A 22,508-nucleotide genomic window follows, 5' to 3' on the forward strand; every position below is an offset into this window, starting at 1 on the left:
GCTGATGCTGCCAGAGTGATGACACACACACAAAACCAGGGCTCACCAGAGATGATTTTGGTAGACCACTGGAGCTAGTTCAGCTCCAGACCGATGCTGCTCTGGGGGGAGGAGGACAGGGAAACACAAGCTACTCTTGTTACCAGGTGCAGTAAAGATTCAAACCTGCTTCCCTCCTCTGTCTCCTTTTATTTATGCCCTTTTTTTGGGTGTGTTTGGCTGCTTATGGACCCTCCACAAAGTGTGCTGGGGGTGACTGCACTGCATCCATTACTTTTGCCAGTACTCATGTGGTGATCTCACTGTTCTGGCAAAGTTCTCAGTGCAAGATAGAGTAGAAGAAACTCCCCTTCAAAGCTCAGGATTCAAAATCAGACGGTATCACCCATAGCACTTTATTGCCTGGGAAGCCTATCTCAGCCATTCCTCCTTTACCATCAGCCTGAGATGCTTCAGCATCCAGCCTCCCACAAGAGGAGATGAACTTCCCATCAAGCACCAAGATAAGGGAAAGAGCAGCAGCCTGAGCATCTCCCAGTGATGCTCATTCTTTCATGCACAGTGAAAGAAATTGCCACAAGTAGGTCAAAGAGCTAAGCTCTGTTGTCATGGGCTGTACCTCGGGCAAAACACAGCTGAAGGAAAAATCAGAAACCTTCCAACCCAGTCAACTTGGATCCTAAGCAGAGTGAACAATGTTAGAGCAGAAGTACATTTCCATCTGATGTTCCTAAATACAAGTGATCAATTTAGAAAATAATTTAATAATAAAAAATTCAGTCACCTCAATCAGAAATAAGCCCTGATTCAACACAGATGTACAAAAAAATGTTTTGAATTTTTAGGTCTACGCCCCAACCCCAGAGAGCTAAGCACTGAATCGTCACTGCTCTGAAATGCATGTTGTCTCCTGGAAAGTTCTCCAAAAGGTGAAATGTGCTGTGGTTTGTTTTGCTTCCAGACTGATCTAACTAACTGTTCAAACTTTCAAAGAAACTGTGTAGGAGTCTGACATTTAAAAGAGTGGGGAAAAAAAAAAAAAAAAAAAAAGAACGTGAGGGAGGAAACCGAATTTGAAAAGATATTTTTCTGCTCCCCCCCCCCACCACGAAGGAGAGTTTGTCTGGAGCACTGCTGGGCTGGCGTTTGCTCCAGGGCAGGAGATTGCTCCGTGGTGTGCCAGGGCTGCAGGAGAGAGGAGCGGGCAGGTGCGGGTGCCGATGTCAGGATTGCCTGGCTGGGCTGTCTGCCGGGAGGGGATCGCTCCGGAGATCAGCGCTCCCTGCACCGCGAGATGCTGCTCGGAACAATAGGAGATATTTGCAAAGGCTTGATGGGCCATGGGAGATTTGCAGCTGGAAAACACAGAGCGTGCTGCAGACCGGTCATCTGCCCAGGAGCCCGACAAGTCTTCTACTCCCCTTAGTACAACCAGGAATTTACTAAACTAAACTGGGGTGCATTTCCAGTGTGCTGTTCCCCCTCGGCTGTATGCAGAATTTCCATGCATGCATACACATACAGATATATAATAGAATCATATAGAATATATACAGCTGTGATATATGGAATAGAATACAGAGTATAAGCTTCTATATGAATATATGAGCTTATATAAGAATATATGCATGTAGAATATAAGCTATGATATATGCAAGTATTTTCCACATCTGTTTAAGTATTTCTTCTATATTTTAAGACACATCATGGATGCAAATCAATTGTTTGGAAGCACAATAAAAATTTGGCAGAGACTATGTGTAAGTCATGAAAAGGTGTCCCTAGGTACAAGCTTTCTGAAATTTAGCACAAGAGAGGAAAACCTGCTTTTTCCTTAGGAAATAATCACCAGGCAATACATATTCTTGGAGAAAGTTGGTTTTATTTTCCTTTGCCATGCTGGAATAGACAGACTCACATAAATTATCTGGATTTAGATAAAAATTCCTGAGGTCCAAATGTTGACATACAAATGGCAAAGTTCCCTGTAATCTTGTTGAGCAGGTGACCATGGGTTGCTCAGCACAGCTTCACTCCCAGGGCCCTTGCAGCTCCTAATGGAAGGTGCAGGTCCACACTGAGTGCCAGAATGATGATAGCATGACTGGTAAGAATTTAGCTCTCAGAAACTGCAATAAATGTCTCGTTCAGGAGGACTGTGGTGGATGTTACTGAGGCTGGTGGCTGTGAGGTGTGGAAACAAACCATTAGGTTAAGTCCTCTCCCTTGTCAGCGCTGGATGTGGACTGCTGTCCTCCAAAACTGGACTCACACTAATTCTTCTCACTTATGTCATGCTTACCATTGAAGTAAAACCAAACTCCAGTGCTGTTCCTTTCTCTGAGCTTCCCTCTGCATCCTGTCTCTTTTGTTTCTAACAGAGGTTGGGAATGCGGGCTGCTCAGGATCGCATCTTTCAGCACCAAGACTTAAACTGAAAATAGTGCCTTACTGGTGAGGTGAGAGACAAAAAATATCAAAGAGAGGTTAAAAAACACATTTTCAGGGGTTTCAATAAAAAAAATGCAATCCTAAGAGAGTATTAACTGATACAACTGTCTGGAGATTTTTTTTTAAACTAAGTTAATATTTTGATTTATTGGAGAAATGCAAATCAAGATCTCTCTTCCTTAAATTATTTTAATTTTAACATTTTTCTTTCATACAAGAAACCTGTAAATCTCCTAGTTTTCTTTTTCCTTTTTTTTTTCTCACAGTAAGATAAGCTAAGAATGTTCAACAAAAATTTTAAAAGAGACTTATTTACATTAAGTAAAATAAAATGTGTTGTGTAAAAACAGGACAGAAACAGGCTCTCTTTTCATTCCTTTTTTGAATTTTGGTTGTTGCCTGGAAATTTTAGGGGCATATTTTGCTAAAATTATTTCAGGACTTACATCTTGCATATTCCAGTTACATTTTAAAATATTTCATATTATCTTAGTGACATATTTTCTGTTTTTAAGAATGACAGTCATTCACTTCTGCGTGTTTTTAATGCTGGGGTTTCTTACATCTGGTTTATAGCTAACAAAAAGGTGTGAACTGATTTGCACCAAATTCCCTCATAACAGCAAGAGTTTATAATAAAAAGTGATTGCGAAAGTGAGGGAAGCATTAAATATAGTGGCAGAACGATCCTTTTGATCACTCAGAATAGGATAAGCATGAAATGCAGCTATAATATGAATGATAATCTGAAGGGGGACGTAACAGCTGAAAGACTGAAAGAATTTCAATTAAAATATACTAAGCTTAACTGATTGTGCAGATAAAGCCCACGGATACAGCAATGACGGGCACTCCATACATGCCAATGTAGATACCCCGAGCACACCGAACAGTTTAATTAAAAATGAATTTCGATACAATTATTATTTTAGCCTGACAAACAACCGCAACAGAAAGTCTCATTTCATCTTACGAGCTCCCGGCGCACAAAGCGTTTCCTTGTCGGGTATTTACCCGCCCCGGTTTTGTTTCACACCCGGTAAGGGACACTTGGAAGGCGCCGCAATGAGCATATCCTTGCGTTGCTCCTTTGTTCTGGAATTTTATCCAAAGCTGTAATGAGAGGGAAGGCGGCGGCACAGCCGGAGCCCGGCTCGGCGCAGGAGCGGGCGCGCTCCATCCCTTCGGCTGTGTGTCACTGCCCTCTCGTGGCCCGCGCCGCGGGGACACGGGGGACAGGCGGCCGCACGCGGGGACACTGCCACCCACGGACGGCCCCGCGCCCCGCCGCGCCTTTTGGCCGCACCTGCACCCTCCGGCAGCCCTGGGGACATCGCCGCCTTGCAGCGTTCCCGTGGGCAGTCCCCCCCGCAGGTCCGTGTGGCCCGGGTCACAGCCCTGCGGAGCCGGGGCCACCCGCGCTGCGGGGACGAGCCTGGCCGGGGAGCTGCCCCGGGCGAGCCCGCAGCCGGCGGGATGCTCGGCGCTGACCCCGTGTCCGGTCCCTCGCCGCGCGGTGACTCACGCTCCTGTCGCGTAGCTGGACATCAAAGGATGCTGCAGCCCGAGCGGTACCTGCCTGCATGGGGCTTCTGGAACGGTCAGGGGTTGTGGGCTGTGTGATGGCTACTTCAATACCTAATCGAGCATTTCAAAGTTCCCCTGTGATCTATACATACGTGACATTAAAAACATCTTTCATGTCTGTTTTGTTCTCATAACATTTATTTTTTTTTTTCCCCACCAGCAGCTTCTTCCTGCCCCTTGCTCTCCCCCCAGCCCGAGCAGTGCCTCTCTCAAGCTGCAGCAGGCATAGGGGTTTGCAGGCTCAGGAGCAGCCAGCTCGTGGGCAGCTGCCCAGGGAGCTTCCCTCACACATCACAACTTTCTCTCAGAAATTAAGTTTCTTCTTTTCTCCTAGTCCTGAGTGTGCTGCCAGTCACGCTGATTTGTACCAAACTGTGCAGTACACGTGCTCTGATACAGAAAATTGTGCCTAATTCTGAAACTCAGTCACTTCTCTAAGGCTGGTGAGGAGTCAAGCTGTGACCATTACATTCAGATCACTTATGACATAACTTGATTTAAACACGTATCTCAAGAAGCATAAACCTGTGTCTTCTGACTTTACTACAGTTTTAGATGATGGTAAAAGTCAAAACCACCACTGTAATTACCCATCTATTTCTCATTGTGTTTTCTGTAGTGCCCATCACTGTAAAACCTAGGATATGATGTTTGAAAGTTAAATAAATGATGTGGAACTTAGATCTTTGTTTCAGCCAGGCATTTTTTACAGCATCAGAGCTTGAGTGCAGACTAAGCCTTGTCTGTGCACCATGTCTTTTATTGCTTCCTTCCTTGCACAGTGCAGCTTGGGAATTTTAAGGCAGAGGAGGGTGTATGAATTGCACAGCTCTGTACCACGGATGGAACAGATCCCTGATGTAATTCTGCTGAAGTAGGAGAGCTGTAAATGAGAAGGGGTTTTGCTCAATGTTTAGTATATCCATTTCACCAAGCAGTGCTCTGCCCAGCCCCTGAAGCCTTGTGCTGAGAAAGAGACAGCTGGTGGAGAGCGCTTGTAGGTTTTAAAAAAATTTAAGTGAGCAAGAGTCATATTTCCTTCTTCTATTTTTTGTGTCTCTGTAAGACTATGTAGACATAATTTTTTCTTTTCAGGGACATAGCAAATCGAAGCCATAGCAGGTCTGAGTTTTTCCTCTGCTGCCCTCCAAAGGTGTGGGAGTCTTCCATTAAGATGTTGTTGAATCACTGGTTTTATCTTCTGCTGATACTGAACTGATGTTCCAAGTGTGGGGAAGTTTCTTCTAAAGATGTTTCTGCAAAAAAAAAAAAAAAAAAAAATAAAAAGAAAAAAGGAGGAGAGGAGGCACCATGACTCTCTGTGTTTCTGTGAGGTTCTTACTGGTTGGAAATTATGTGTCAGTGGAATGAGGCAGCTCATGGAGATAGCTGCCATTTCTGCCTACTTTCCCAACTTTCCAGCCATGTTAATAAGAAATTTATCTGGTCTTTGAAAGGGGTGGAAGGAAGCAGGTGGGGTCACAGGAGCCAGCGAAACTTCTACTGGGACCATCCAACACATCTGGTCAGGCAGCTCTGCTACAATATTAACATAAAAGTGTGCACACACAGTTCTCAATCTTGTATTTTGTGAACCATTAAATGGTACCTTTCAGTACAAACTAGGATACCTTATTTTCAGTCTTTAGTATTTCAAGTGCCTCTAGCATTGAGTGTAAAGGTGTGGAGAGAGGAGTTACTCATCTGCTTTGTGACTAAAATCCCAAAGGACCAAGGGCTATGAGATGTTGAGCACCCATTTCAGGTGTTCCCACTACAGATCACAGAAAGCTGCAGCTGCTGCCACACAGATGTCAGGTGTGTGCCCAGTGGTGGGAAGAGCTGAGGGACGTGGTGGCTGCAGCCCCTTGCTGTGACTGTGAGCTGAAATCCAGCTCCCTTTGCACAGAAAAGGCAGTGAGAGGGAGTTTCTTTATTTGCCTGGACTGGGGTGAATTCTGTGTTGCCACAATTTTGCTTTTCTGTGATTCCTGTCCTAGTGAACCCTATCTTGTTGCTCACTGACATTTTCTTGAACACAACTGTTACAGTCAGAACAAAAGGTGAATACTCAGAGATGTTTTTGGAAGGCGGTAGCAAAGGCCAGGTTAATGGTTACTTGTGTGCTAACACAGACCCTGACCCATATGGTGCAGCCAGAGCAGGGCAGAGCATGGCTGTCATCTGCTCACACAGCACAGGATGGCACAACACAGAGACGACCTGGAGTAGTGCTGTCTCCTCACTGCCTCATCTCTCATTAGCAGCAGCCTCTACAGCCAGAGATGCTTCTTTGGAAACTTAAAAAGTGAGCGTGAATGCTGTTCAAAAGCCTGCTTGTTAGAAGACTAGAAATGAGTGGCAGCCTGAGCCAGAGAGATATAGAAGACTTTAAATACATATATATGAATCGTATATGCCAGCCTATGAGCCAGGGTGTATAGAAACTGACCTTTCTCTTTCATCACTGCAGAGTAAACAAACTGCAGAATTTGCTCCATCCATGTGTACTTGTCCCCTCTGTGCTGTCTGTCCCAATGTCACACGCTGCAGCTGCATTTGGCAGCTTGACTCCCTCCCTCTTCCCTCTATTCCTTCGTTCCTCTGTCAGCCAGCACAGCATTCCTCATTCCTCTATCCTCCCTGTTTCTTCACCAAAAATATGATCCAGTTCATTCAGGTGCAGAGGTGAGTCCTGATAAGTTGGGCAAAGGCAGGGTAGATCAAAAAACATAGGAACACCTTGTAGCAGAGCTGTCCAAGCAGTCCCAGTTTCACTGGGACAGACAGTACATCTGTCTCAGATACAGAGGTCTAGGTGGCTGGATGGTTATCTGGAAAGGCAGAAATCCTGCTCTTGGTGGAAGAAAAAAAAATTATGGCCAAGGAGAGAGAGAACAACATAAAGGTCTACCACTAAAAAAAGGCACTTGGATGGAATGCTTAGACCTGGTCTAATACCTGTTCAGGTATCAAGATTTGAGGTCACGCTCAATGTCAACACATTTCCACAGTCTTTTTTGAGGATGTATCTGCTCCAGCTTGAAGAAATTTCTCAATAATTTCCTGAGGAAAATTTGAATGGTTTTACATTTGGATTCCCCGATGTTGGGGCACTTTAAGATTCAGCTGGAAAGGGTGCAGGGGCATGTTGCCTAGACTGTGCTTTTGCCAAGCAAGGTTGGACCAAGTCCTTAATGTCCCCTTCCATCTTGGTATTTATGATTCTATGATTTTGTGATTTGTTATCTAAATTGCACAAAAAGTTAATGTTCTCAAGGCTGAAGATCTACATTTAATTTTTCCTTGAAGTAAGCAATCTCCATCAGAAAATATATGGTTTTCACCCACAGAAGGCAACAAACATTCTGCATGAAACTGATGCATAAAATAAGCAAAGAAAGCACCCTCCTGTGAGTACAGCAGCCTTCTAGAAGTCCTGAGTAAGCAGCATTAGAAATCTATTACTTCATGGAGGTTGGAAATGGTTTGCTTAATATTTTAGCCCAGTGGACAGTTTTGCTAACCTCTCTCCCTTTAGAATAACTTTTTTAAATTTATTTATTTATTTACAAATAAATCTGGTCTCCTGGCTGCACACACATACTTCATACATACTGCCAGCACACAGCCCACCTCAATGCATTCAGCTGGGAGCCCTGTCCCCTCAACATAGCAACTCTGACCCCCAAACATGAGTAAGAGGAGCCCAGGTGTTGCAGACAGGCACCTCTGTGGTGCCTCTGAGCACCAGATCCACGGTGCCTTTTGTGTCCAACTCCAAAAGACTCAGGTGCCACTCAGGATAACTGGCTTCATTTCAGTGTAACACTGAGATCTAGTGATCAAATAGGAGTGTGAGCTCTTTATTTGTTCTTGACTGCTGATTTCAGGCATTCACTGAGGGATAACCATGCCAGAAGATGATAGGCAGTTGTTTAATCAGGCTTTTTCTCATTTTCTCATCAGGTTCCAAAAGAGATTTTTCCTATAAGTTTCCAGATAAAGGTGAAACCATGGCCACTGAGAATTACAGATCATAGAAAGATCAGGCTGCAGGAACACTCCCACCTGCATGCCCTGAATCCTACACAAAGCATTTCCTGAGCCTAAAAAGCAGGAAGAATGGTAAAGACTCACTGTAATGGAAATTCTGAACATGCACTAAACCACCAGTCATTAAGGGAGGTTTAGGTGATGGGACTGGGGAAAAGCATTATCTGTGAGGAAGTGATGTCATAACTGGAAAAACCATCCCTTTCCTCTGTGCTGAGGTCCAGCCTTGCAGGAGATCAGTGCTGGAAGGGGTTGTGCCAGGAGGCTGCAATGCCTCTGCTGTGACACATCTCTGAGATCCTGCTATAGAACATTCCAGCAGTGTTAGGACAGGGGACAGATTGATGAAAATCACATGAAGTTGTGGGATATTTGCTGTTTTCTGGCAGATTGCGTTGTTGGATGATTCAGCTATGTGCAAACCTCTGTCTCCTCCTTGCTGTAACATCAAATTACCTTCACTTCTCCTCTCTCCCTTCCTGTGCCACTTATTTGGATGGAAGTTAGGTGACCTGGCATCCTTTATTCATGAAAGGAGCCCTGTAATATATGTACATTTGTTCTGTGTTCATGGGGTTAATTTATTTTTGGCAAAAAGTGCAGAGAAGCAGCCCTGAAGATAGAAGTCCTGTATTTTCCCTCCCAGAAACAGTGTTGTCCATGCTGCAGTGGTCGTCCTGCAGAATTTCTCCTGCCTTATCTTGAACTCCACAGGGAATTTCAGCTGCTTGTACAGTCCTTGGCCTTGCTGAGATCAGGATAACAGCACCAGCCTGTTATGCTAGCCTGGTCGGTTTTACAGCTTCCCCTACCTCCTCCAAGATATAAATTGGATTGGGGGAACCAAATATTTTTTTCCCTGGGGAACTTCAGAGAATCATAGTTGGTGACTGATGTCATCCCCTTCTCACTACCCAGCTGTAACTCATGGGCAGAAGATTTGCTGTCTTCAGCAATTAAATGGTGGTTTAAAAACTGGTTATCTATCCCTCTTATAGCAGGAGGTGTCTCTTTAATTGTGAAACTTAACACCATCAGAAAACTCCTGTTTGTCCCACAGGAGCTATTATGGAACTTTTGAGAAAGAAGCTGCATTTGTCACTGGGGAATAATAAGTCTTATTTATAGAGTACCCCATGCATGAAATCCTCTGGGCAACTAACAAAACACAGTCTGGCTTTAAAAAAAATAGCAAGTAAAGTCTGAAAAAATATCTCCATGTAGTCCAATAAATGCCAAGAGGGGTGAAACAGTTTCTTAATGTTTTTAGACCAAACGTGGTCAGCAGTAAATGAGTGTCAAATGGATTTTTAACAGACATTTTCTGGAGTTCCTTGGCTATCCTCTTCCAAACAGTTGGTAGCTGTGTGGGATGATCAGAAAATGAAGAGAGAATACAGCTGAAGAGGTGATGATGTCTTGACCTTCAGCTCATCACAGCACCCCTTGCGTCTCTCAGCAACTTTCATCTAAAACTACTGGAAAAAACTAATACAGGGATGGCTCTGCTGAACACCAAGTGACATTAATTTTACCCTCAGATGTGGCAAATTAGGAGAAAAGGCCACCTGTTTAAAATATTTCTGGGTTAAGTCTTGAGATCCCATCCCAGGGGAGGAAATTTGGGGGTTTCCCTTCAGTGCATATGAGCAGGGCTGTGCCCATTCTCTGAAGGGGCTGAAGTCACAAGGGGATCTGAGGACTGCTGGGGCACCCTTGAAGATCTGCTGGTCCCCAGTGTCAGGGGTGGGTGTCACTGAGCATTACACAGAGGCAGCACTGGGGGAAAAGTGTGAGAAAGGACAGTAATATCCAATATTCCTTTTTATCCCTGGCTGGAATATGTGTGACGATCCAGGGAAGAGACTGGGGACCAGAGCCAGAGGTGCTCTCCATGTCAAGGTTCTCATGTCTACTTGCTTTTTAAGGAGAATGAGAATGAATTCAGGATGCTATCAAAAACCAGATGATAATTTATGTAGGTACAATGCATCTCTTAATATCTTCCTTCCAACCACATTTCCTGTATGTTGCAGCTTTTATTTTAATTATTGCATTCCAAATGACTTGCCTTTCAGTCAGCAAGACCGAAAGATCTTGAAAGACCCCAGAAGTAATTTATGAGCAATTATCTGATTTTCATTTTTAGCAGCCTGTACTGTTTCGGTTTCTGTCACCTTGGAATATTCTTCGCTGCAGTGTAGATAATTTAACTAATAGGAGGGACACCCATTTAAAAGGGGGCTTTCTAATGACAGGCCCTGCTGAGCCTGCTGACACTGGTGCTGGTAGTTGGAATTATTATGGTGATTCTCAGCATTTTCATTAATCTCTTCTGCATTCTCTGGGGTTTTTGAGTTGAAATTTGCCAGGCAAGGTCTTAGCAAAGTAACAACTTTTATTCTCTTTCCTTAGGGCCTTTTTTCCTATTGTGGGAGTCTATTAAATAAGTTAAAAGTAGTTCACAAAACTGCAAATGAAGATGGTGACAACAGGCTGAAGGCATATATAGGGAGAGCAATGACTGTCTGCTGGAGCAGTGAATTCCCCCTTTCTCACACTCTTCTCCTGAACATCTGGGTCGAGGAGGGTGGTGGAGTGGCCATGTGTTGGGAGAGAGGAATGAAATGCATGCAAGAGCCCTGCGAGGGCTGTCAGATGGGTCTCCCCCACTTGGCAGGAAGTGCAGAGCTGGATACAGAGCACTCACCTTCCCTCTCTGCTTGTCCAGGCACAACTGAGGTGTCCTCCAGCAAGTGTTGGAGACTGGGGCAAGATTGTCAGTGGGGCAGCACAGTCACATCCATTGTTCATGCTCCCTGTCCACCAAGTGGCCACTAAGTGCAGGAAATTGTCTGGTCTGACAGTGTTTGACCAGCTCTGAGAGGACAGGGAGCTCCTGGGAGAGCTGTTGGGACCAAAGCTCTTGCACTCCTGAAGCACAAAGGCTCCAAAGGGTTCCCTCTTGGACAGAGAGCCTCACAGAGGTGGTGGAACCCTCTTATCTCTTGCCATCATGTCACCAGCTGTGGAAAGGGTGCCTACAGCTCTTGCAAACCAACTTAATCAGAGATGCCCTGGCAAAATGAGCATTTCCTCATTCTGGTCACTAACAGAATAATCTGTTTTCATCCTCCTTGTGTTAAATTTGCTTATTGAGGTGCCTGGTGATTCAGAAGACAAGAAAATTCCACTTTTTTCCTGTACAGCATAGACTGCAGGAGGTCCCATTTTTGTGTGGAGCATTTGGACGCTACCACAATCCAAATCACAAATAACATTTTTGTGTTTGTCTTGTCTTCCCTTTGATCTTTCCCACACTGTGACTGCTGATAGATTCAGCTAGCTTAGGAACAAATATTTGTTGCAGCTATGCTCTTCCATAAATAGAAATTGTATACTTTTAATTTTTTTTTAAAGTGTGTATCTGGAAGCAAAAGGGAAGGAAATCACAAGCATTTAGAAGGGCACAGGATGTAGGCATGTGTCCCATGTCCGCACTAGTGCCAAGCTGAGCACAAATACCACTGCTGTTCTCAGCAAACATCAGAGCCTTTAGACATTTAAACATTCAGTATGCAGAGGAAGAAAAGGCATGGCAGCTACCAGCTAACTGGGAGGTTTTGTTTTATTTCTCTCTCTGTTCCTCTTGAACACACTTAGAGGGGATGGCTCAGAGGATTCAAACTTCCTTGCTTGCTTGTAGGGGAAAAAAAAATCATCCCTGCTTTGGAAACCCAACTTCTCTACCCAAGTAGGAAGTCACAGATGTAGCACATCAGTAGGTAAGAGGAATGCTCACCTTGCCCCCACCCTGGCACATCAGAAGTGAAACCTAGGTCAAATCTTTTCATGTGTTGCTCATAGTTTCTTTAAAATAGTGTTTCCACTGATGCACACCAACGTGATGAAGATTTTTTCATGTATTATTAATGCATTTCTTTGTACCATGTTCCCAAAAAAAAAAAAAAAGTTTTGATTTATTCTACACCTTAAACCCAATGTGACAAACTAGTGAGATGGCAGCAGGCTGCCTCTTTCTTTCTCCAAGATTTGAAAACCGAACTTAAAAGTCTGGAATTATACTCAGATGCATTCCACTCTTGTAATATTAACATTTTTTTTATTACCTGAACTATTTTCCCTGTCTCCCTTGACTCCCACAGCAGGGACTCTCATATTATTTCCTGCAGTGTTCCACCCCCACTTTCAGAGACCTGGATTTGAGGAGCTGCCCTACCGTTTATCAAAGCTTTTCCCTTGGTCATCAGAGAGAGTCTTGTCTGGTTTGGGCTCTATGAAATTGTCTGCTTCTACTTTTTTCCTTGCTTTTTCTTCCTCTTCTTTGTATCGAGTTATCTGTTCACAGCTGAGTAATCTCAGTAGAACTGCGGGGATGGAGATCTTCTTGCCTCACGTCAAAGATACAGAACCTTTTTCAGCTGAGCCAGGCATTGGCAATACAGACAGGTATTTATAAGTGCTCACACAAAGTAGGCATGAGGTGTCCTCTGTGGCAATTCCTGTGCAATATTGTATTGATCATATATACCTCTGACCTCCTCTCCTGCCCTCTAACCCTACAGTTCACCTCCAGCAAGACTAACTGCTTTCTGTCTTCTTTACTGCTTGGTGCCTCTCAAGCAGCAACCAGCTTTCAGGGAAAAACAAAAGAAAAGAAAATAAAACTCAAACAACACACTCAAATCAGAAAAAAAAGGTCTTTGTTTCTTTTCTTCAAGATGTAGGATTTTCTCCCAAGCCAGGGCTGTAAAATATATAATATCCATTTCTAGGTGAGCTGATATATTTAAATCTCAGTGGATTGTAAAACACATTAAATCATCATTGTATTTATCCCACATAGATTTGGAAAGCATTTGTTTGACAAGAGATAAAAAAAATTAAGATTTTGGTAGGTTGTGAGATAACAGATTTGAAATTGCCAGTATTATTGTGCAGAGAAAAATCGCAGATCATTTCTCAGTAAAACCAGTGCTACTAAATTTGTAGGCTGTGTCCATCATCAGTAAATATTTTAAGGATATGATTAGTTTAAGTGATCCAACTGCAGAATGGTGTGATAGGACTCTAAGCAAACATTTTTGTTAAACTTGCTTGGGGACTAAATTCTCTGTGAGCTTTCAGCTCTCCTGTTGGTGATCTTTTCCTCACAATGCAAAGCCACTTCCCTGCCTGCATTTTACTTTTGAAGCTCTTTAAAACCATTTCTCCCTGCAAGCCTTTCTGTGGTGCAGGGATTTCACACAGGTGGAAATTTTTGGTTGTCCCTAATCTCTGTCCATTTGTGTGACAGTCCCCCGTGTGGGAGCTTCTCAGAATAGAAATGAGTCTCTCCTTCCTGAGAGCTTGGAAATCATCTAGTCCAAATCAGCACCTGTGATAAAGATGCTGACATCAGTGTTGCAGATGGCTATTATTTATTCAAGTTCTTGTAACAGGGTAACGGAGTGCTCTCACCTAATATTAATAGAAATATCTTTTTACAGCAATTATATACATAAGAGTACACATAATGGGAACAGTATAAACTTCACTAATTAGATCCTCAAATATTTTCTTGAACAGAAATCTAAATCTCCTTTATCTCTATTTGTTTTTCAGTTATTTAGGGATAGAAGATAATTTTTCCCCAAAAAAATAATCATCACATTTACTTAAAAAAAAAAAAATCTAGAGAAAATATCCCTCTTCTGCTGGGTTTTTATGTTGCAGCCCTTTCGGAGCCTGGGCACTTGTGGGGAAGCTAATCACTTTCTGTGGCCACTCCAGGTGAAAACTGCAATCACAGAACACTGATGTTTGCTTGAGATCCTGAGATATAGGCAGAAAGCAAATTTGGAATGATAAATGGAATGCAAGGAAACAAAATCTTATTCTAAGAGGAGCACTTGATCTGATGAACTGACAGTGAAAAGGAAACCTATATGAGCTATGTATACCAAACCAGGATTTACCAGCCTGGCTCCCTTACCAGAGGGCTAAAGGAGACTGTTTTGCTCATGGTTACAAAATACAAAATCTGCAAGGTATTAGAACACTTTTGCAAACATAAAAAGTGGGTAAATCTATAGAATAATTTATACATAGTTTTTCCCACTTCTTTTTTCTAACGGCATAACTCTGCTCATACTGTGCTGAAAAAAGGGTTTTCACAGATTTGTGATGTTAACTATTGAATCTATATTTATGAGTTTCCATGATGTTTCTGTAATAATAAGATTATTAACATCCTTTTTACTTAGTATGAGGCACTAAGGCAATCAATGCCTGAAGCTCACCCGCCTGTAATGGTGGCTGGTTCATTAGCCAGGGACTGCTGTAAAGACTGGGGTGAACATTATGGATTTATTTTTAGCAGGGACTCGATATTCTGTGCAAATCCAGCATGAGAAAGGGGAGTGGATTTCTCCTTGGCAAAGAATCCTTTCCAGAGTGGCCTCATTCAAACACTTTGTATCTATTCTTTCTAGTTCTGTACCCTAAGGTGCTGGGGAAAAAGCATGAAAAGCACAGAGAGGGTTTTTTGGTGAAACTGGTCCTCTGTTTTGACTGATGTCCGCTGAGTGTGGTTCTACCAACAGCTGTGCCCGCTGAATGCTTTGTCTAGTTCCCATTTTTGGCCATTAGCTCACAAGAACATCATGTTGGGTTCTTTCAAAAGCCTCACACAATCTCCAGACTTACCTTGCTCATTTTGAATTCTGCTCTGTCCTTAGTATCTCTTTTCCTTTCAAGTGAGACCAGGTTAGATGGGGAGGCAGCTCCCAAAACCTGGATCTCACACCCTTTTGAGAATCCCCCAACCTTGGTGACACCCAGATCCCTTGGTGGGTATTGAGTGGCCTCACCATCAGTGTGTGGTCACAATGGCCCAGATTCAGCACTGGAATCCCACCCTGTCACTGCGTGGGGCAGCCCCACACCAATGGCACAGTGCTGAAAATGTTGCTTTGACAAAGACAGGTTGTGAACATATTCAGTTCTTAAGCTTTAATTAATCAGATTGGAAGTCCACTTGATCAACTGAGGAGCTTGCAACAGCATGTGAAAGTGACAGCCATGGAAAATGCCATCATTAGGAGCATTTCCATAGTGTCTGTGGCTCTCCATCAGCAGGCAGACATCCCAAAGCAATGCACACAGTATTTTCAAATTAATATAAAGTGTATATGAGCGGCCTTTGTAAGTTTGCTGTATATTCAGGGGAAGCTCAAACTGAGGCTCTGACCTGAATTTGGAATTGAGTGCTCCTTTCAGTTAAGTAAAAGCTCATTTTTCATGACTAGAATCCCTTTATTAGGTGAACTGAAAACCCCATAAGCAGACAGTTTTAGGATTTCAAAGTGCCTTCATACAGGTTCTAGGAAACAACTTGCAAAACATGCAGGAATTTATACAGAGATGTTTAATAAATCAAAGAGACACTTACAACAATGAACATCACTCAGTTTAGGTGATTAGTTCTTTACAGTCATTAGGATTGGAGACCAGAGTGTGTGGACTAGTCTCTTTTTATAGATGATTGATGGGATGAGAGAGATCAGAAACAATATTGTAGACAACAGATGAACAGAGAATATTAAAAAAGCAATGGGGGGAGGATTGAAGCCCTGCTGAAAGATTAAAGAATAGAAAGAAGTACAAATGAGCAAATCAATTATTGTGTGAAGATTTCTAGGATGCTGTTTAATTCATATTGGCCTGTTCTATATTTAGTTTCCTCACAGTTTCTTTTTTTATTGATGTTTCTTTTAGTTCCCTCTCTGGAATCTGATTCTAAGATGCATCATTGAATCATCCTTTGAGGGGAAATGTTACAAAATGAGACCAAATCTAGCAAACATTTTCTGACATGAGCCGTCTTGCCTTAACTAAGCAAAATTCAATGATGCTGTTTCAGAGTATGAAAATCACCCAAAGAAGCAAAAAGTTTGGAAATATGGGCCATGGAGGGGTGGTGTATCCTTTTTGGGAGGGAAGGGCAGAGAAGGAAGGGGAAGGGGTAACTTCAGACATGCTTTTTCTTTCCTCTGGAATTTACTTGAGCAGCCAGTATATGGGGCAGGTTCCTGGAAGGATGGACCCACAAATATCCAGACCAAAGGGAATTTATGTGCAGCATCTGTCTGTCAGGCGCCCTTGATGGATGCAATGCCAGGAACTGGGCAGCTCCCCCATGGGAAATCTGTTCAGGACCAGCTTCAGGGACCAGGGAAAGTGGTTTTCCAGATTCATTTCCTGCCTGAAAGCTTCTTTTCCAAAGTATTCTGTACATGGTGTGAAAGATCCTTCCCTCAAGGAGGGTGTTTGCTTTGGTTTTTGGGGTCCCACTCAGGTGCACAAGTGAGGATGTCAGACAGGAGAAACCTTTGTGCTAAGGAGGCATCATGGTAAAGAGAAAAGGGGAAATAAATACAGGTTTTTAAAATCATATATTGTTATAACAGACCACAGACTTTAAAATAATGTAACCATATTGCTTTGCTGTCTTCAACATGTCACTAAAAAGCTGAGATCAGCTGTTCAGGAATCAGTTCCACTTTGGAGCACATTTGCATTAGTTTTAACAATAAATTATTCAGTTTTTCAATGCCTTGCTTAGGAATTATAACATCACTGTAATTACTTTTAATGTAAACACTGATACGTGCTGCCAGCCATACCAGCACCTCCACATTCCAAATTTGCAGTGAAAGCTTAGGGGCCATCTAAACCTACTATATGAGAAGGGCTGCTTTACACACAAAACATAAACTTTTTCTCAAAAGGTTCTTTTTAACAACAGCCAAAAGAATTCACTGATATCCTTCTTGTGAAGTATTTCATAGGAACATAGTGACTCTTGCCTCCTTCCTTCTTGCTGGAAGACTATGATGCTTTACAGGGAGATTGTCAACCAGGATGTTCATGTTATTACCAAGGGTTAGGAAAGGAGGAACTTGACAGCTGCTATCATGAAACATTGTCATGGTAGGCTCATATAAAATTTTCTCAACCTTAAAAATGCTCAACTTTTGAGCCTTTGAGGAGTCTGGAGTGAGGAAACCACAGTGACTTTCCAGTGAGCTAATACAGTTGTTGGCAGTTAACAAGAGAAGCCTCACTGGACCCTGTCTGCATTTCCCTTTATGAACCCCAGACTCTGATTTTTCATGGTGCTGGGTCTGTCCATTCCCAGTCTGGCCCTTTGAAGGTTGTGCTGATGCTGTGGGCACAGAGATCCACTGGGCTGCAAACACCTTGCTTCTATCACTTCCACCAGGTCTGGCTCTTTGTACCTTCCATCAGTGTATCTTTAAAGCCAGCAAGGTTTGATTGTAATGACAACAGGAATTGGAGACTGGGAAAGGTAAGAAAAGATATTTGATAGCTCCTTGGTCAAAAAAAGGCTGGTAAAGAGGACCAGAGGGAAGAAGGCAAACTGTGCTGAATGCAGTGAACTAGGGGAAAGAACAGTGGATGAAGCTTTCAGAGTAAGGTAAAGATAAATTAGGTGAAAAGAGGACACAAAATCCCTTAGGATCTGCTCACAATTCCAGTGACTATCTTACAAACTATTACCCCTGCAGTTATTGATCTGCTGTTCACATTTGGCATTGCTGCTTTAGAGACAACTTTCTCATCCAAGAAAGTCTGATAAAAGCCATGTTGAGTTTTACTTGTGGTTGCACTGCTACATGGAGAAAAGTGCAAACCATGCTGTGCTGTTTCTGTTACAAGTTTCAGAATCTTAAATTACAAAAAACTTATTTAGCTCCAACTATGTTAAAAATGAGCTTGAATACTGAATCAGTGTCTACAGAAAAAAAGCTTTTTAGAAAGAAAATACAGGTCAAAGTATAGGTCTGAGATAAGGGAACAAAAGGAGGAATTGTAACCTGGGGAAGCTGAGCTTGAAATTAATCAACATCTTTATGCTCAACAAAATTAGACGTGCTTATCACACCAGGCTGGCCAAGTTGAACATGAAACCAAGATAAATATGACATAAGGCTATTTATGTCACCACCTCCACAAGGAGAGCAAGAAGCTAAGGCCGGGTCTCCCACCATGTACAGCCTTCCAGCTGGCCATTGAGAGGAATAATTCTATCCATATATACTAATGACCATCAGACAATATATACAAAATTTAAAATCTGATTGATATACTTGTTTAGTGTGCTGCAGAAGGAAATCTAAACATTTTAGGAGAATGAAATATTTGTATAGTTCTCACTGAAAATTCTTTGGCTCTGTCAGAACTGCATAGCTGTGCTCATGACACTTGTGCATCTTTGCACCTGAAGTTACTTGTCTCTGTTATTTCAGTCATTCAGGCAATTCATTGAACAGTACATTAAATTATTCTGCTGAAGAATTCACAGATATTTAGTATGTGTATTACTGTATAAACCTGTTGGATTCCTTTCCTGAAAAAAATGATGACTCTATGAAAAATTTGTGAGTCCTCTTTAAAGTAATAACACTACAGCAAATGGGAAGAAAAATCGTTTTTAAAAATGCAGTAATTATTATTTAATAATGTATTTTGGAGGCATGTCTTGGGATTTTTTTAAACTCAGGTGTTTTCCAATTTGTGTTTGCCTCTAATGCATGCAAAATAGCATGGGGTCATATTTTATTACATCGTTACTTGTACGAGTTCCCTCAGATTAATGTTCCTGCTCTCAACTTTGTCTGGAGAATGACCAATGGGGCCTGTGGAGGAGGTGTTTGGTAACTGGAGCAGAGACACTATATTTGCTCTACCTTTGCAGTCTAAAAATATCTCTGTTTTAGGATGGTTGGACAGAATTTGACCCCTGGGATTTATAGCCTAGGCAGGTTAAGTGAGTGCTGTGCACATTAAATGCAGACTTTGAGGTAGGCCATCGCATCTTTCCTAAAATGATGTTACCCTACGGTCAGATTTTTGTTTGTTTTTAATACTCTGTAAATTTACTACAGGGGCTTTGATGCATGTTTTTCAACTTGAAAGCAAAACTGTCTTCCTTCATCCACCACTTTACAATTTTAATGCTTTTAGCAGGCAGCTCCAAGATACAGAAATGGGCTCAGAAAGCAGCACAACTAACAAGAATATCTGGAGCTCTTCTAGGAGAGATTTAAAAGAACACCCAAGAGGCCAGAAGAGGACAGAAAATCTTTTAGTTGGGCATCTGTCAGTCTTTGACTGACCACATGGACAAAGCTCCACCATGGCAGGTTGTTCTTCAAGGTGGTGTTTATGCACCTTCAGAGGAAGACTTTGGCACCAAATCAGTGCCAGACAGAGGCTGCTGGTCCTGGTGTGCATCCCTGGGGTGGGATTGCCTCTCTCTCCAACAAGCTCAGCTTTTTGCACCAGCTTTGAGCTAGCATAAAGCCCTTGATGAGTTACTTCTGAATTACAGCAGGATGGACAAGGGAAGAGCCCTCTTACATGTCCAACAGAACTTTCTGCTGCCTGCACTCGTTCTGTTTTTTGCTTGTTTGATTGTCTTGACATTTTTAACTGTGCTTTTGATCTGAGCCCAAGAATTGAAACCATCACTGGGAATGTGCTGCTAGAGAGAATTATGAAGCAAAATGCAACCACAACACTTTAAATGTTGATTTAAGGGATGTCTAGACCTCATGCTGGCTTTCTGCACCAAAATGAATTTCTCATAAAGAATACCCCTCCTCCACTTTCCAGATTTTATATTAAAAGTCAATTCCCTATACTCTCTCTCAACTCCAGTCCTGTATGAAGAAGAATAATAGGGCTTCTGATTTCTCATTTTCACCTGCAGTTTGGGAAGGGCTTTTAATGAAAGTGGAGGGAACACTAAAGAGGAAGCATGAACATGAGTAGGGCTTTTGAGTTATTAGGTTAATTAAAGAAAGCCACAAAATGGTAGCAGTCTAAAAGACCAAAGTTAGAACATCCATGAATATTCCATGGCATTGCTGTTGACTCTGAAGAAAGATGTTCTTACCCTTGAAGGGCATGGCTTGTGCTCCTGTGGGCTGATGCCAGCAAATATTTCTAGAAGTTCTGCTTTTGTTAGATTTATATAGTAAATATTTTCATCTTGCTTTTATCTTTGGAATTTTCTCTCTTCTCTCACAGCTGTGGTGATTTGTTTATTCTGGTGTTAATAACTAGATCTGCAGTTAGTGTGTCTAGCAGCATAATAATCCACATGCACCAGACACACAGGGGTAGATTCAGCACAGAATATTCATTTGTGTTGGAGGATGGAGAAGAGTTATCAGCCAGGAAGGGTTTGAAATGCTTTCCAATATCAGAATTCAAGTGATCTGTACAGTGGCAGAAAAATATCCAAGAGTAATATTTTTTCAGTGGAAATTCCCATTTTAAGGGAAAAAAAAAGGACAAAGTAATGTTTCTGCTGTTTATTCTGGCAACCAAAGCTGCTCAAGCATTATAGACTATAATACTCAGTAGTAATTCCAAATAAATCATTTGAGACTACAGTCTTTTAGGTTGGTTATTCTTTCCTTCCTTTATAGTAGACATCACAGCTAGGACAGGGTATGTCTTTTGCCTGGAGCTGCTCATTAACACAGGAAAAAATAGTGAGCCAGAAGAGTTTATTATCTAAACAGTCAGGACATAGTGAAAGTAAAGAAGTTACTAGCCACACTCTTGTGCTGGGAATGAAGGAGTATTTAGAGAAATTATTTGTTCAAGGTGGTATCAACGGTGATGCAGAAAACCCCCAGCCCACCATAGTCCTGATCCAGATCTTCAAACTTTTGTTTTCATCTATTTATTCTCAATTTAAAAGCATTCAATGGTTTTTATCTTTTTTTCCCCTCCATGTTTATTGTTGGAAGACACCTAAATTTTCACAGAGAAATGCTTCATGTTTGATGTGCAAGCCATGATCACTAGGATGGGCTTGGAGACTAGGGAACAGTCAATTCCCACAAAAAAAACCCACCTGTACCTGAGTCCTGCACCACCCTTGAAGCCTTTTGCTCTGCACACCAATATATTTTATGCATTCCCATGCCCAGAGGGGCTGGCAATGGACAAGGAAAGCAAGATGTGCATGTGGGCTCACAACTTTGAAATGTCAGAATGGTTCCAAAAACTCTTTTCAGTTTCTTGAAGCTCCCTACTGGCAAAATATTCCTGTATATAGGAATGTGAAAGAAAGATTTCCACTTGTTTAAACTTATTGTATAAACTTCAGTCCATCTCCTAAAATCAGAAGGAGTTGCAGGGAGGTTTACTTTCCCATTTGGTCTGACATGAGGACCACTTTGCCACTGTCAGGGGGCAGAATTAAAATGGATCCAGTGGACATTCTCACTGGTCAAAATCCTTCTGGCAACAAAGAGAGACCAACAACCTTTTGTCTTGCACCTCATTGTGTAGATTTGTGTGGTATAAAAGGACCATGAGCATTGTGCTAGCTCTCTGCACATGGCAAGATTACACTCAGCAGCTTGAGAAGGTCAATTAAGTATTAAATAGCTCCCAGGATAACAGGGTAAGATCACTAGGTGCCATGTAACATTTTTTTACATATCATGAGCTGTGCACAAGGGCATATCTAAATAAAATGCATAGGAAATAGCATCACACAAATATGATCTACATTTTTTCTTGATCAAAGAGGCTGAGGAAAAAAATAATTAAAAAGTAAAAGCCTTATGCAATGAGATTTAAAAGAAAACTTCGGAGGCTGATAAGACGCATCTGGCACAACTTCAAAGTCCATCAAAGTACATATAATCAATGTTTGTCAATAGCAGTTTTGCATCCTTTAATTTATCTTTCATGGATATAAAGCATGATGTTATTAGGATCCAGTCCATACCTTAATTCTGTTTGAGATTTGATGAATCAGGGCTCTATTAAAATTCAGTGCAAATCAGCTTACTCAAGGACACATTACATAAAGTCATGTGTTATCTAACTCCTTTTATCTTGCTGTCTTTCTAACTAGTTAAAGAATCTGGAATTTCATAAACTTGTATTTGTGGCTGGCCACCAACATACTGACTCAAACACATATTGCTTGTAGGCAGCTGCTTAAGGTATTCACATGTGGCATAGTCAGGATACCAAAATTCTTTGTGTAATTTTTTTTATATGAAGTCTCCCTTAGGAATGTTCATGCTCCAGAGTGAGGAATCATCAGAAACAAGGTTCTCTGGCATCCAAATTTCAGCACCTGTCACTGTAATCACAACTGTTTTTTCACCACAAAATCACATTCAAGATGGGAAATTTTGAAGCCCTTGTGATTTCAATGTTTTCTTCCTCATATTTCAACATGTGGACACTATTTCTATCACTTTCTTCCTTTTCAGGTTCTAAACTGTCTTGGAGAAAGAATAGTCACTTCATTTGTTTTTGTAACATGCAGCGCAAACAATATCTGATCA

Source organism: Serinus canaria, chromosome 6 (assembly GCF_022539315.1).
Source record: "Serinus canaria isolate serCan28SL12 chromosome 6, serCan2020, whole genome shotgun sequence".
NCBI classification, from domain to species: domain Eukaryota; kingdom Metazoa; phylum Chordata; class Aves; order Passeriformes; family Fringillidae; genus Serinus; species Serinus canaria.